The sequence below is a fragment of the Chiloscyllium plagiosum genome, unplaced genomic scaffold (assembly GCF_037043375.1).
Source record: "Chiloscyllium plagiosum isolate Xiang-an unplaced genomic scaffold, Cpla_swu_hap1 HiC_scaffold_37, whole genome shotgun sequence".
Taxonomy (NCBI): Eukaryota; Metazoa; Chordata; class Chondrichthyes; order Orectolobiformes; family Hemiscylliidae; genus Chiloscyllium; species Chiloscyllium plagiosum.
Window position 1 is genome coordinate 1,511,240 of NW_028270175.1, and position 14,200 is coordinate 1,525,439.

At 41.5% G+C, this 14,200-nt stretch overlaps 1 protein-coding gene across 7 annotated transcripts in view; it reads right to left on the reverse strand.

The window, feature by feature from the left end:
* Window positions 1-14,200, reverse strand: part of LOC122540477 (rap1 GTPase-activating protein 1) — a 505,352-nt gene that overhangs the window by 304,725 nt on the left and 186,427 nt on the right. Inside the window, exon 1 of one of the 7 annotated variants that reach the window (XM_087980193.1) lies at window positions 7,567-7,586. The exons of 5 other annotated variants lie outside the window; for them this stretch is intronic. The gene's annotated coding sequence lies outside the window, so the exon portion shown is untranslated. Of the gene's footprint in view, window positions 1-5,266; window positions 5,298-7,566; window positions 7,587-14,200 lie in introns of those variants that run through there. One more of the 7 variants, XM_043676339.2, reaches the window with a different exon arrangement.

Genomic DNA, 14,200 nt, shown 5'->3' on the forward strand with positions numbered 1-14,200 from the left:
TATCAGCAAGTGCTTTCTAAACAACTTCCACAATTCTGCTGTACATTTGCTTGAGAACATCTATTCCCATTTTAGGTGCCCCAGTTCCTGCCTAATAGTATTGTAATTTGCCCTCCCCCAATTAAATATTTTCCCATACTGTCTGCTGCTATCCCTCTCCATGACTATAGTAAAGGTCAGGGAATTGTGATCACTATCACCGAAATGCTCTCCCACCGAGAGATCTAACACCTGGCATGATTCGTTGGCAAGCACCAAATCCAATATGGCCTCCCCGCTAGTTGGTCTATCTGCATATTGAGTCCTTCCTGGACACACCTGACAAAAACTGCTCAATCTAAACTATTTGAGCCAAGGAGGTTCCAATCAACATTAGGAAAGTTAAAATCACCCACGACAACAACCCTGTCACTACTGCATCTTTTCAAAATCGTCTTCGCAATCTGCTCCTCCGTGTCTCTGTTGCTATTGGGGGAGGGGGGGGGGGGGTTGCTGTAGAAAGCGCCCAGTAAAGTGACTGCTCCATTCCTGTTTCTGCCTTCCACCCATACTGACTTGTAGACAAACCCTCCTCGATGATCTCCCTTTCTGCAGCTGTGATACTATCCCTGATTAGCAATGCCACTCCCCCACCTCTTTTCCCTCCCCCTTAATCCTTTTGAAACATCTAAACCTTGGAACATCCAACAACCATTCCTGCCCCTGTGATATCCAAGTTGCTGTAATGGCCACAGCTTCATAGTTCCATATACTGATCCATGCTCTGAGTTCGTCACCCTTATTCCTGATACTTCTTGCATTAAAGTAGACGCACTTCAGCCCATCACACTGACTGCATCTTTGCCCTATCGAGTGCCTCTCCCTCCTCACAGACTCTCTGCACACTGTTCACTACCTACTCCATCATCTGATCCATAGCTCAGGTTCCCACCATTCCCCCACCCCCGTCATTCTAGTTTTAACACTCCTGAAGAGCTCGGAAAAAAAACCCCTGTCCAGGATATTGATTCCCCTCCAGTTCAGGTGTAACCCGTCCTTCCTGTACACCTTCCCCAGAATGTATCCCAATGATCCACATATCTAAAGTCTTCTCTCCGACACCAGCCCTTGCAGCCACATGTTCATCTGCACTCTCTATTCCTAGCCTGAATAGCATGTAGCACTGGTAGCAATCCTGAGATTAATACTCTGCTTGTCTGCTTCTAGCTTCCAACCTAACTCCCTATATTCACTTTTCTGGTCCTCCTCCCTTTCCTTACCCATGTCATTGGTACCAATATGTACCACAACTACTGGCTGTTCTCCCTCTCCATTAAGAATCCTGGAGACTCGAACCGAGACATCCCTGGCCCTGGCACCCGGGAAGCAATACATCATTTGGGAGTCTCACTCATGACCACAGAATCTCCTGTCTGTTCCTCTCATGATTGAATCTCCAGTCACTGTCGCTCTCCTATTCTCCCTTCTTCCCTTCTGAGCCACAGAGCCAGGCTCAGTGCCAAAAACTTGGCCTCTTTGGCTTTCTCCTGTCTGCACCCCCTCCTCCCCCCCAACAGTATCCAAAGCGGTATACTAATTATCGAGGGGAACAGCCACAGGGGATTCCTGCACAGTCTGCCTATTGCCTTTCCTGTCCTGACAATCACTCAGCTACCTTTATTCTGTAATGTAGGTGTGACTACCTCCTTATAACCCCTCTCTATCACTCCCTCAGCCTCCCGAATGATCTGAAGTTTGTCCAGCTCCAGGTCCAGCTCCCTAACGCGGTCTGTGAGAAGCTGGGGTTGGGTGTACTTCTCACAGGTGAAGTATGCAGGGATACCAGGGGTGAGCCTTACCTCCCACATCCTGCAAGAGGAGCATGATGCAACTGCCCTGGCCTCCATCCGCTCTGCTCTACATTACCAAGAGAGAATGAATAAAAGAAAATAAATAAATAAATAGAAAGCCTGACTTTACCAACACACTGCATGTGGTCTCTGTTTTTGGTTAGTGGAGGAGGACAGATGGTAGACACTACAAATGTAATGTCTTGGGTTTAGCCACAGCCTGACTATATCTATTCAGGTGCCCAACAATCCCCTTGTCCGCGTCCACACCATTTGAGCTTTCGCTCTGCCTATTCACGAGGTAAGTCTTTAACAGGGAATTTACCTTCCCAGCAGCCCCCGGTCCACGCTGTCACCACTCACTCTGCTGAAAAACTCTTTGGATTCTCCTTAACCATATTTGCCAAAGCTATCTCATGTCCCCTTTTTGACCTCATGATTTCCCTCTTAAGTATGCTCCTACTGCCTTTACACTTTTCTGAGGATTCTCTCAGTCCCTCCTTATTCTAAACCAGACCCTCATTTTCTCTGGTCATCCAGCATTCCCTATACCTACCAGCCTTGTCCTTCACCCTAACAGAAACATACTGTCTCTGGACTCAGATTATCTCATTTCTGAAGGCTTCCCACTTTCCAGCTGTCCCTTTACCTGTGAACGTCTGCCCCCAATTAGCTTTTGAAAATTCATGCCTAATACCATCAAAATTTAGAACTTCAACTTTTAGATCTGGTCTATCCTTTACCATCATTATTTTAAAACTCAGAGAATAACACTCACTGCTTTATTTCCCAAGAGTAGGTCAAATTTTGCACCTTCTCTAGTAGCTATATCCACATACTGAATCAGAAAGTTTTCATGTATACACTTAACAAATTCCTCTCCATCAAAGCCCTTAACACTATGAAAGTCCCAGTCTATGTCTGGAAAGTTAAAATCCCCTACTGTAACCACCCTATTATTCTTAGAGATAACTGAGATCTCCTTACAAAATTGGTTGTCAATCTCCTGCCAACTATTGGGGAGAGGGTTTATAGAACAATCCCTACAAGGTGATCATCCATTTCTTATTTTTCAGTTCCACCCAAATAACCTGCCCAGGAATATCTTCCCTAAGTACAGCTGTAATGTTATTCCTAATCAAAAATGCCATTCCCCTTCCTCCCTTGCCCCCTTTCTATCCTTCCTATAGCGCTATATCCTGGAACATTATGCTGCCAGTCCTGTCCATCCCTGAGTCACATCTCTGTATATTGCTCTGATACCCCAGTCCCATGGTCCCAATCAATCCCTGAGTTCATTTGACTTCCATGCTAGGCCTCTTGCATTGAAATAAATACAGTTTAATTTATCAGTCCTACCTTGTTCTCTGCTTTGTCCCTGCCTGCCCTGACTGTTTGACTTACTCCTTTTCCCAACGGTTCCAGTCTCAGACTGATCTCTTTCCTCACTATCTTCCTGGTCCCCACCATCACCAACACCTCCCTGGCATTACCAAGTCACACTGATCCAACTGTCTCTGAGTCGAGTGTGTGGTGCTGGAAAAGCACAGCAAGTCGGGCAGCATTTGAGGAGCAGGAGAGTCAACGTTTTGGGCAAAAGCCCTTCATCAGGATTGAGGCTGGGAGGCTCAGAGGTGGACAGATAAATGGGATGAGGGGTGGGGCTGGGGGAATGTAGCTGAGATTGCAATAGGTCTGAAGAATCTGAGGGCAGAGGGGACAACACGGGGGTTGCACTAAGATCCTTGTAGAGAGAGGAGGAGAGCTTCTTCAAGGTAGGCATCCTTGGAAGAAGCTTCACAGTGAGATTATAATCCACTAGGCAACAGTGAGGACTACAGATACTGGAGATCAGAGTCAAGAGTGTAGTGCTGGAAAAGCACAACAGGTCAGGCTGCATCCAAGGAGCAGGAGAGTTGACGTTTTGGGCAAAAGCCCTTCAACAGATAAGCAGGACCCTGATGCACTTTTTTCTTTTTTTTTGAAAGAAAACTCTCCTCCTTAGTAGAAACACAACAGCAGTAATAACACATTGACTGTGGTCAAGACAGCAAAGAGGTCAGTCCCCTCCCTCACATAAAATGGAGAGTCCTTGACACTGATCCAGCTCCCTCAGAGCCAGCTCCCAGAGTGAACAGCACCCCCGGCATTCCTGTTTCTTTATTTTTCTTGGGTTTTTTTCTTATTTTTTCCTAAATTTTCCCCCACCCTACTGCCTAACAACAGTAGTGATTATTTTTATGCTCCTTCTCTATCTTTCAGTCAGGGCTCCCTGATTGGATCAGATTAATAGCCCCAATCAGGGAACTCATCTTCTTTGAGGTTGACTAGGCCGATCTCACTAAAATCACTACGCACACATGAGTTGGAGATGCCAGTGTTGGACTGGGGTGTACAAAGTTAAAAATCACACAGCACCAGGTTATAGTCCAACAGGTTTAATTGGAAGCACATTAGCTTTCGGAGCGTCACTCCTTCATCAGGTGGAGAAATGCTCCGAAAGCTAGTGTGCTTCCAATTAAACCTGTTAGACTACACACACAGCACTTGACATCAGAAAGCCCACTCAGCTAAACAATACCCATTGTGACTTTAACTCCTGAAACTGTTTCTGAGTATGAGTCAATTAGCAAACACAAAGTTAAGTTCAAACTTGATGTTCAAATGAATTGCTTTGGGACCTGATTTCCAATCATCTACTGAAATAAGAAATGGCAGTGTATATTCTGGAGGTGAGAATGATTCAGCTTGTTTGAACTGATTAGGTACACTTTCAGCTATTTGGTCTTTCCAAACTGGCTTCATTAATACAATACTTGTCTTATCTACTATCTCTGTCAACAATGCTGAAACATGTCTGTCATTATAACTGTATCTGTATCCACCCATGTGGCTTTGACTTTTAGCACAAATATTGCTCATCTTAAACTGACTTTGGTGAAAGATGACAGAGTACAGAATGGCAAGAGTCCAGAGAAGATGGGAAAGAGCTCAGTGTTCGGCACGGTAGCACAGTGGTTAGCACTGCTGCTTCACAGCGCCAGAGACCCGGGTTCAATTCCCGCCTCAGGCGACTCTCTGTGTGGAGTTTGCACATTCTCCCCGTGTCTGCGTGGGTTTCCTCCGGGTGCTCCGGTTTCCTCCCACAATCCAAAAAAAAATGTGCAGGGGTTAGGTGAATTGACCATGCTAAATTGCCCGTAGTGTTAGGTGAAGGGGTAAATGTAGGAGAATGGGTCTGGGTGGGTTACGCTTCGGCGGGTCGGTGTGGACTTGTTGGGCCGAAGGGCCTGTTTCCACACTGTAAGTAATCTAATCTAATCTAATGTTCAGCAGAGAGTGGAAACTGAAAATGGAGCTGATTTAGAGAAAACTGTAGCTGCAGCCCAAACAACTCAGTGACCTGGACATCTACAAATAACCAGCTCTGAACTTACTGGCATTACTCTGTTCTCCACATCACACTCTGAAGGAAAAGGAATCGAAGCAAATGGAAATATAGACGATACACTCGATATCTAAGGGGCAAGAAATTAGAATCGAAACTTGTTTAGTTGTAAATTTAAAGTTTAAAGTTTATATTTCAAGAACAGCTAGAACATTACACAGACAAACTTATGCTCAGTTCATTGAGCTCCATCACTTTCCCTCTTGTTCAATCTAAGTAGCAGTTACCCCTCCCTGATTAAGAACCAGCAAAAGGCAACATGCAATTCTGACTTGCCTCCAGACCTCACAAATCTTTAGAATGGAGTTTCAGCTTTGTCCATGGCACCACTATACTGTCAGTGTCGCCCTTCCCCCCAACCCTGAGCTACCTGAGCTCTTCTGAAGGGAAAATGTTCCATTGCTTCAAATTCAAATTTCTGTGAATGTACAATTATTGGGAAATTGATTGAGATGGAGGCCAAATTTACTTTGTTCAGGCACTATACCAATTCAGAGTGGAAGGAGACATTTCTTCCCAATGCATCCTGATTTTATACAAATATCCGGTAAAAACTTCTCTTTTCATACAGTTATCTTAACTTTTCCCTTACTTGCCAATTCATAATATTATTCCTGAAAACGATGTCTGCCCTTGTAACTCACTTCCAAGTGAAATGCTGTTCAGACCTTTTTTCAATTACCTGCCTATAGCTGGTGCTCTCATTGATGCTGACATTTCAGTGCTGTCTCACTGCAAATGCAGTGATATTGAGCAGCGAACATCTGCAATTCACATAAATCCTTTTACTGACCTTTAAGTTGAAGCAATAGGTAAAACTGAGTGACAGTATATTTCAGATAATGAATAGGGTATGTGCTGGCTGTCTTTAACGATCATTCCTGGTTGTACAGGGCTGGGAAAGATTCAGCCTGTCCGCCCAAACTTAAAGTTCACAGATTACAACACTACTCTCTCATCTTCCTCAAACTCCTTCTGTCAAAAATGTTGATCGGTTCCTTCTTGAGTTTGATGACACTATTCACCTTCCTGGTCTTCCTTACAGTCAGACAGTCACACAACATGAGATCATGGCTTCAACTTGAAAGTTTGATTGCTGATTGTTATCTTTTCAATTCATTTTCAACTTTAATGACTATGATCACCATAAAGTAAACTGAACATGCAGGCAAGTAAACAAACATTTTCTCTTTCGGAGAATTTGCTAACTTTGAGTGCCTAGTTGAGCCCCAATGAGTCTTAATCTGGTTTTGCATATTTCAAAATTTTAAATTGGTACAGAAAAACCGAGAGTGAAAATCAGACACTTGTTTCCCAAGCCATTCACACAAGACATGAACAGTAGCCCAGTTCTCCTTCCATTTTAAATGGGCTTTCTGAAACGTCTACATTAACATAGTGTGACCCTACAGCTGTGTAAAATACTCTACAGCATAGCATATACTAGCAGCTGTTCTCATGCTGTACATCACCTTTCGTTATTTTTCTAAGTGAATTGTGGTTCCTGGTTATTGTCCTGGACATTACTGAATCAAATAAACTGGAACATCCAAATCCACCTTAAAATCCCACAATGTACATAACTTATTTTGTAATAAGACTGATTCATGTATCCTTTTCTTACAGTTGCATGATCATCAATTACAAATGTCTATGTGCAGTGATCTACACCATATCATTGATGTGCATATTAATACAGTATTATCCCACTGACCTATTTCCTTGTTATTGGGAAGGGAACATGTCTCCATTATAGGTATCATCAAAATCCATAAAAGCAAATTACTGCGGATGCTGGAATCTGAAACCAAATCTGCTTTGACAAAGACTCGAAACGTCAGCTCTTTTCTCTCCTTACAGATGCTGCCAGACCTGCTGAGATTTTCCAGCATTTTCTCTTTTGGTATCATCAAAATCCAAACAGTCAGTTCCATCCTATAATCTACACACCTCTAATGCTAAAAGTTGGCACTAAAGCTGCTGCCTCATTTACATTTCTGAACTCTGGTGATGTTCCAAATAAATGTTGATGATCATTTTATAAACCAGAAACTGTACATAATGTTCATGCCAAAATAAACCATATATCTTTCTAATAAATGATACATAACTTTTCAAATTTGTGTCACTTTAAATTCTAATAATTAATGTATGGACTCTTCAATATTACTGAACAATCTGGTATTGTATTAATAATTGCAGCATTTTCAAAGACTGTCTCCATCACATTTCCAACTAACTTACTGAGTCTCATTCTGCTGCCCCACTTGAATGATAGAGGGAACGTACCTGATTTGGGAAGACTCTTTCAGGAAGTCTAATTTGGAAAGAGCTCCGTTTCCCATGCATTTCCTTTCCAGAAAACAGTGTGGCATTAGCTCATGGCTAAATGCATAGCACAGTTCAATTTGATTATCTTAGTATAAACACCACACCTAGTCAGCAGGAGTGGGTGTATCAGTCACAAGATACTCACTGATACAGTGCTAGAAATAACTTTTACAGCTCAGGTCATTCTGACAGGTACTTAGAGCTGGGTGTAGTTCCATTTTCATCAGGTGACAATGTGGACTGGTTTCACATGGTTCAATGGAAAAGAAATCACAAAAGAAAGTGGAAAATCCACATCATTGAGAAAGAAATAGAAGATTGTGTTGACAGAGTGAGATGCTGGAGGGTTCAGAAGAAGTTTGTGTGGAGCATAATGACAAAAATTATATGGTTGGGCTGTGAGATCTTTCTCAGCATTCTCATTATGAAGTACAGTCAGCAGTGGAAAGGCACAGGTTAGCGTTTCACCCATCCGTTTTAGTATTTACGGGGAGGGGAAGTTGGAGCAAGTTTCAACTGAAACATTTGGAATTGTATGGAGCTTGAGTTTTGTTATACACAGTCAGATTGAGGCAATCATCAAAAAAGTTCAACAAAAGGTCACCACTTCCCCATCTGGTATTAGTTGGTGGCAGACATCTCCCACCTTTTTAATTCACACTTTCCTGCAGTGAAGGAGTCCAAGAGTAAGGAAACAATGTTGAACTTGTACAAGACACTTGTTAGACCTCAGCTGAAGTATTGTGTACAGTTGTGGGCAGCACATTATCATGTGGATGTGAATGCATTGCAGAGATTGCAGAAACGATTTCCAAAAATGATTCCAGCGATGAGGAACGTCTGCTATGAGGAAAGATTGAAAAGTTGAGGCTGTTCTTGTTGAAGAGAAGGCAACTGAGAGGCGATTTGATAGAGGTTTTCGACATCATGAGGGAGTAGATGGGATGAAGCTGGTTTCACTTATAAAGAAACAAGGATGAGAGGGCATAGGTTTAAACTGACATGTAAACGAAACAAGGGTGATGTGAGAAAAAGAACTTCAGTCAGTGAGAGTCTGGAATGCGATGGAGGCATTCAAGAGGGTATTGCATGGTCCTTTGGATAGCACAGGTGTGCAAAAGTTTGGGAAAAGCAGGAGACTGGCACTGGGTACTGGAGCTGGTGTAGGAACAATGGATCGAATGGCCTCTTTCTCCATTGTAACAATTCTGTCATTCTATGAAATGAAATGAAATTCAAACAGTGGCAAACAAAACAGAGCTTAACACCCAGAAAATTAAATATATTCAGAAAGCTCCACTCATTCACTGCTGCTATTGGTTTGAGTGTGGTGGAAATACTGACATGATTATCATCTCCTTGGCACCATGAGAAAGTTTGAACCTTGTTTCCCTATTTCAGGAGCACTGACTACAATACAATCCGACTGCATCAGAAAGTGGACTTGAGTACAGAAACTAAAGCTAAGTCTCTACCATTCCCAAGGTCATCTCCAACCATCATTCCTGGGTTGATAGCAGCTTCCCTATCTTATTACACTGCAACATAGCCATGCAGAAACTACACTATAATTGGGCCAGTATGTATTGGTCTATGTCCCTACATTACAATGTAACACAAGTGAAATAATAACTGGCAAACGTTTATAAGCTGGGAATATTCTGAAGTATTCAGAAAAAAAATTTACTTTAGCTACAATTTTGATTTTCTGTTTGAACCAACAAAACTGTATGTGAGCAGATTATTAAGTGCAGTTTGCAGGACCAGTATCTCTCCTTTCAACATTGCATCCAAGGGAGGTACGAGATTGGATTGACCAGTCACATTTTCACATAATCAGCCAGTGTACATTGTCAGTATCAACATGGGCACCTGGAGTATATGCAGCTTTACTCCTGTGGGTCTCACTATGTTTGATAAACCAATTAAATTGGCTTCATTTACAGTTGCTGGAATGGGCAGCCAATCTCCCATCTTCCCACTGACTGTCACCAATTCAAGGATATTGCACTTATTGAACAGACCTGACTGAGCAGGTAGTTTCTAAAACAGGTATCACTGACACTCTGGCATTATCCTTGCAGCTACATTGATTCAAAGAATGCCAGTCCATTGCCAGCCTTACTTTACCATTTCAGGTAGCCAGGGCCAGGAACAATCAACCTCCTCTTCTGCCCCAGTCACTCCCCACATTGAGTCAGGTGACTAACACAGAATGGCCCTCACAAGGAGCCATTCAAAATGATGACAAACACTGCAACAAAGTCAATCTTCAGAGTGGGACACAGGAATCCAGTCTGAAGACAGACAAGGTGTAAGTGCACCAAAGGAGAACGTAGAATCTTCAGAAAAATGTATGCAAAACATTGTGTGGAAGTTATGAACAAAACACAGACCAGATGAGCAATTATCCTCTGAACAAGCAGTCAACCTAATCTCCAGTGCCCACACTCCATTGCAACCTGTTTATTCCATGTTATAGTCACAGGTTGTAGAACACAGGAGTTGATCATGATAAGGGGATTATCATTTAGGATTGAGATGGGGAGAAATTTCTTCATTCAAAGGATTGTAACTCTTTGTAATCCTCTGTCCCAGAGGTTGAGAATGTCAGTCAGTGACTATACTGACTGCTGGATGTGATGGATTTTGGGACTCTTGCAGAATCTATGGGAATGGGGAGTAAGCGGATACGTTTGAGTTGAAACCCATGACCTTATTGACTGGGCGAATGGTTTGGTCTTGCTCCTGTTCCTGTGTTCTTTAATCATCTATCCAATTAAATCACAAAGACTGAGATGGCCTTTGCTTTATCCAGTAACTCTGCCCACATGGTCTGAGCATCCAAAAATATTTTATTTGTTCCTCGTTCTAAACTTGACAGATTTTGTCCTAATCACTGGCATCAGGACATGAAAGGGGATAATAAACATTGTTCATCGGTGCCCAAATCAGTTAAATTGTAATGATTTTTGTTCTATAAAGTAGAAGCCATCTGTTAACTTGTTAATGAGGCTGGTTAGATGTGAAAGACTGACTGTGGAGATATGCAGCTTTCAGTAGATGCAGAAATGCACATGTTTCAATGAAGTAAATTTGTCTGTCTCTGAGAGTGTGTTGATGGAGAGTGTATATTGGATATGAAGCAGTGCTTAAGTTTATTGAACCTATCATGCAATTTAAAAAGCTGACACTAGAAATGGAAAGGCTACTCCTTTGTTAAACTTCCAAAACCATTAGTTATTTCCATTTACATTGTTGCTTCTGTAAACTTTACACAATATATTTCACATACTGTGGCGATGTGCAGGAAGAGGGCAGAACATTTAAACAACGTTCCTGCTAAGGTTCTGCATTAAAGGATCTTCCATGTATTGTCAATAACAGAGCATCCTACTCAGTTGGAGATTATATTCTATTTCTTAAATAAAGAATTCATGCAAGTATAGGGACCAAGCTGCTGAGTAAAAGGTCAAATGATAGAGCGATCAGGAATAAAAAGGGAATGACAATAACAGTGTAGAAGAGTTGGGGTTGCTGGAGTAACAGTAAGTTCAAACACAAACATCATAAGTAAATACAACGACAAACAGATCAATCTAGTCTGATTTATTCACCAGCACATTACACAAATTATCCCGTTGAGCTCTTCAGACACAACAGGTTGCACTGAATGTAAGTACCATCACACCATCACATTCATGCTGATGACAGAGTGTTATCTGGTTCATCTTCATCTTGACAAACAATAGACTTGCCAAACACTTTTTCCTGCAGTTACTGCCCCTTCAATATAGTTTACACCAAGCATTCTTGGCAATGCGCACATACCTTGTCCACCCATCTTAAAACTGAAACAGCAGCAGCCGGCCTGCATTCATGAATATAAAGCAGATTGAGGTACTGGACTTTATACAATTACAGACTATTGTCAGAGTCACCCAGTATTGTTCACTGGGAAAGGTTGGGACCAGATTCCTCGCTTCATTTTCTAATTCATCAGACTAAACAGTGATGGAATCACTGTTAAACTTGTTTTGTGGTTCAATTTATCTTGCAGCCTTTGTGGAATAAAAAAAATCCTATTGAGTTTTCCACACCAGTCGCTGGAATACAGCTAAAGAAAATGCTCTTGGAATACGAATGAAGTTTATGGTAAAAAGGCAGGGAAGACAATATCTTTGCTGTCAATACAAATCTCTGAACAACCAGCAGATTCACGCCATCCCAATCAACATGGTATACAGTAATTGTTCATCTTAAAATGTGTCCGATAAATGAGTTTTAAAAAATGGTGAAATTGCCCCCAAACTGTTTTACAAGAAGCTCCATTGACTTTTTCAGCTGAAAATGATGCTGGAAGTATTTATCCCTCAATCCTCAAACAGTGGATGGGGAAATAACAGCAAAGTTCCTCACCTCCATTTTTAATGAAAAACTAAAGCAAGATACTTTTAGTCACATTACTTGCGTCAATCTTCCCACTACAGATCAGAATAGGCTTCTGGCTACTTTGGATTTGGACTACAAGGTGAAAAGCAGGAATGTTATTTATTGCAAACAGCAGCTGCTTTTATCCAAATGCAGTGCTTGAGGCAAACAACGCGATTAATTGAGGAGCGCTAATGTGGTTTACACTGACAAATGGGTATTCAGCATTCTATTCTCATCTGGTTTTCAACATTAAGAAACTGCATCTAAAATCAATGTAGTAAAAGGCTGATACTGAATACAGCAGGATGTTGGAAACACAGAGAAATCTCTATCTACTGAAACAACAAACATACTGGGGGTTTGCAATGAACAAGTGTAAGCATGTAATGCAAGATTCTGATAATGGATGAGCAGAGAAAGATTTTGTATTTATGCAATTTTAACTGAGGTGGTTGCAGGCAATTTCTAACAACCTGTAAAAATGAAACATTCCTAATAACTCACCAGAATTTTTTGGATTTCCCAATCCTGAAAGGAGAGCATGGCATGTTGATTGACCACAGAAGAGCTGTTTAACCAGAAAGCGTGCTGTGTTACAATAGTGTTGATAGATTGCAAAGTCTTGTCTCAGGCTGGCAGTGGGTTGCTCACTGCCTGGGTCAGTCAACAACGGTTGCTTCAGAAAGCAGCACTGAGCTCAGCAAAGGGAAACCCATCCGCAGCCAATTGAGGGGGGCCCTGCACGTCTTCAGAATACAAGTTGTTAACCCAGGAGTGAGCAGGATACCAGAGACAGAGAGACAGGAGCAGCATCTGTCCTCCATGGACCACCAGCTGGTAATACCTGACCAGAACTCAGTGTGCGCCAGAGGAATATTTAAAAAAATGGAATATTGTTTCTGATCACCATAGCAACCTAATGAACCATGGGTACAGGCTGCTGTGCTTCATTCTACTCCACCATCCTGCCACAGATTTGATTTTTAAAAAAACTTGGAATTCAAGCTTTAACCAACAGGCTAATGGTAACCAGTAGTTTGTAGGAGAGGTCTGCCCTGCTGGAACACACTATAGCGCAAGTCGTTCTCACAGACACTGACCACTGATGCAAATGGATTATGTGAAGCTTTTCCAGAAGTAATCCCAGTTTAAACTATCACACAAAGCTATTCATAAAGAAGTTCACTTTATTGAAAGAAAATTTAGACTCTTTTGGACAAAGAACGTGAATTTATACATATCAAGGAATCATTTCATAGAAAGGGATTTTTTTAAAAAAACTATCTTTTTCCTTAAAACAGAATCAAATTCAGATGCCATAATCCTGCAAACTCTCTTTTTGATCTGCATATTTCATTCTATGCTACATATGCTAATCCTAATGTGAAAAGAGATCCTGGAGATAATTTCCCCCTGTTTCTGGTTCAAGTACACAAGTCACTCAGAAATTGGGTTGATTTTAAGAGCAGAATGCTCTTGATGCAGTTTCCACAATAAAAAAAAACACATTTCAGTAATTTGAATTACAGGAAAAATTCAAAAAATTGTATATCATCTATCCCCAAATTTATAGTATACACTTCAGCTTAGAGGCTGGGTTGTTCAGTATATTAAGGCTGTGATGGTTTGATCTTTAATCAGAAGGGTTATGGTGATAAGGCAGGAAAGTAGAGTTGAGGGTTATCAGATCAGCTATGACCTCATTGAATGGTGGTTCCTATGTCTTATGGTCTTATCTGGTAGAATTGTCTACACAAGACTGCTCAATTTACATTTATTTGGTGAAAGAAGTAACTGGTATGCAACAGAAATCAGTTTTAAAATCCAGTGACATGCAGGATTGTATTCTTTAAGGAGAAGCTGATGTTCAGATTTCTGTACAAGGCATTTTTCAATACAATGCTGAAAGTTTAAAAGCTACAAGTTGGAGAGAGGATCAGCTTAATGACAGCTCAGATTTAATTAGCGCCTTTAACAGGGTCAAAAGTCCCAGATACTTTGCAGGAACACCCAATAAAAATTAATACCAAGTCACATGAGGGGATATTGGAGCACATAATCAAGCCTTTGATCAAAAGAGGTCAGCTTCAATAGTCAGAAAGAGAAGTGTAATGAAAGGTGGAGAGAGAAGCTTAGGGATTTAGGAAGGAATTTCCAG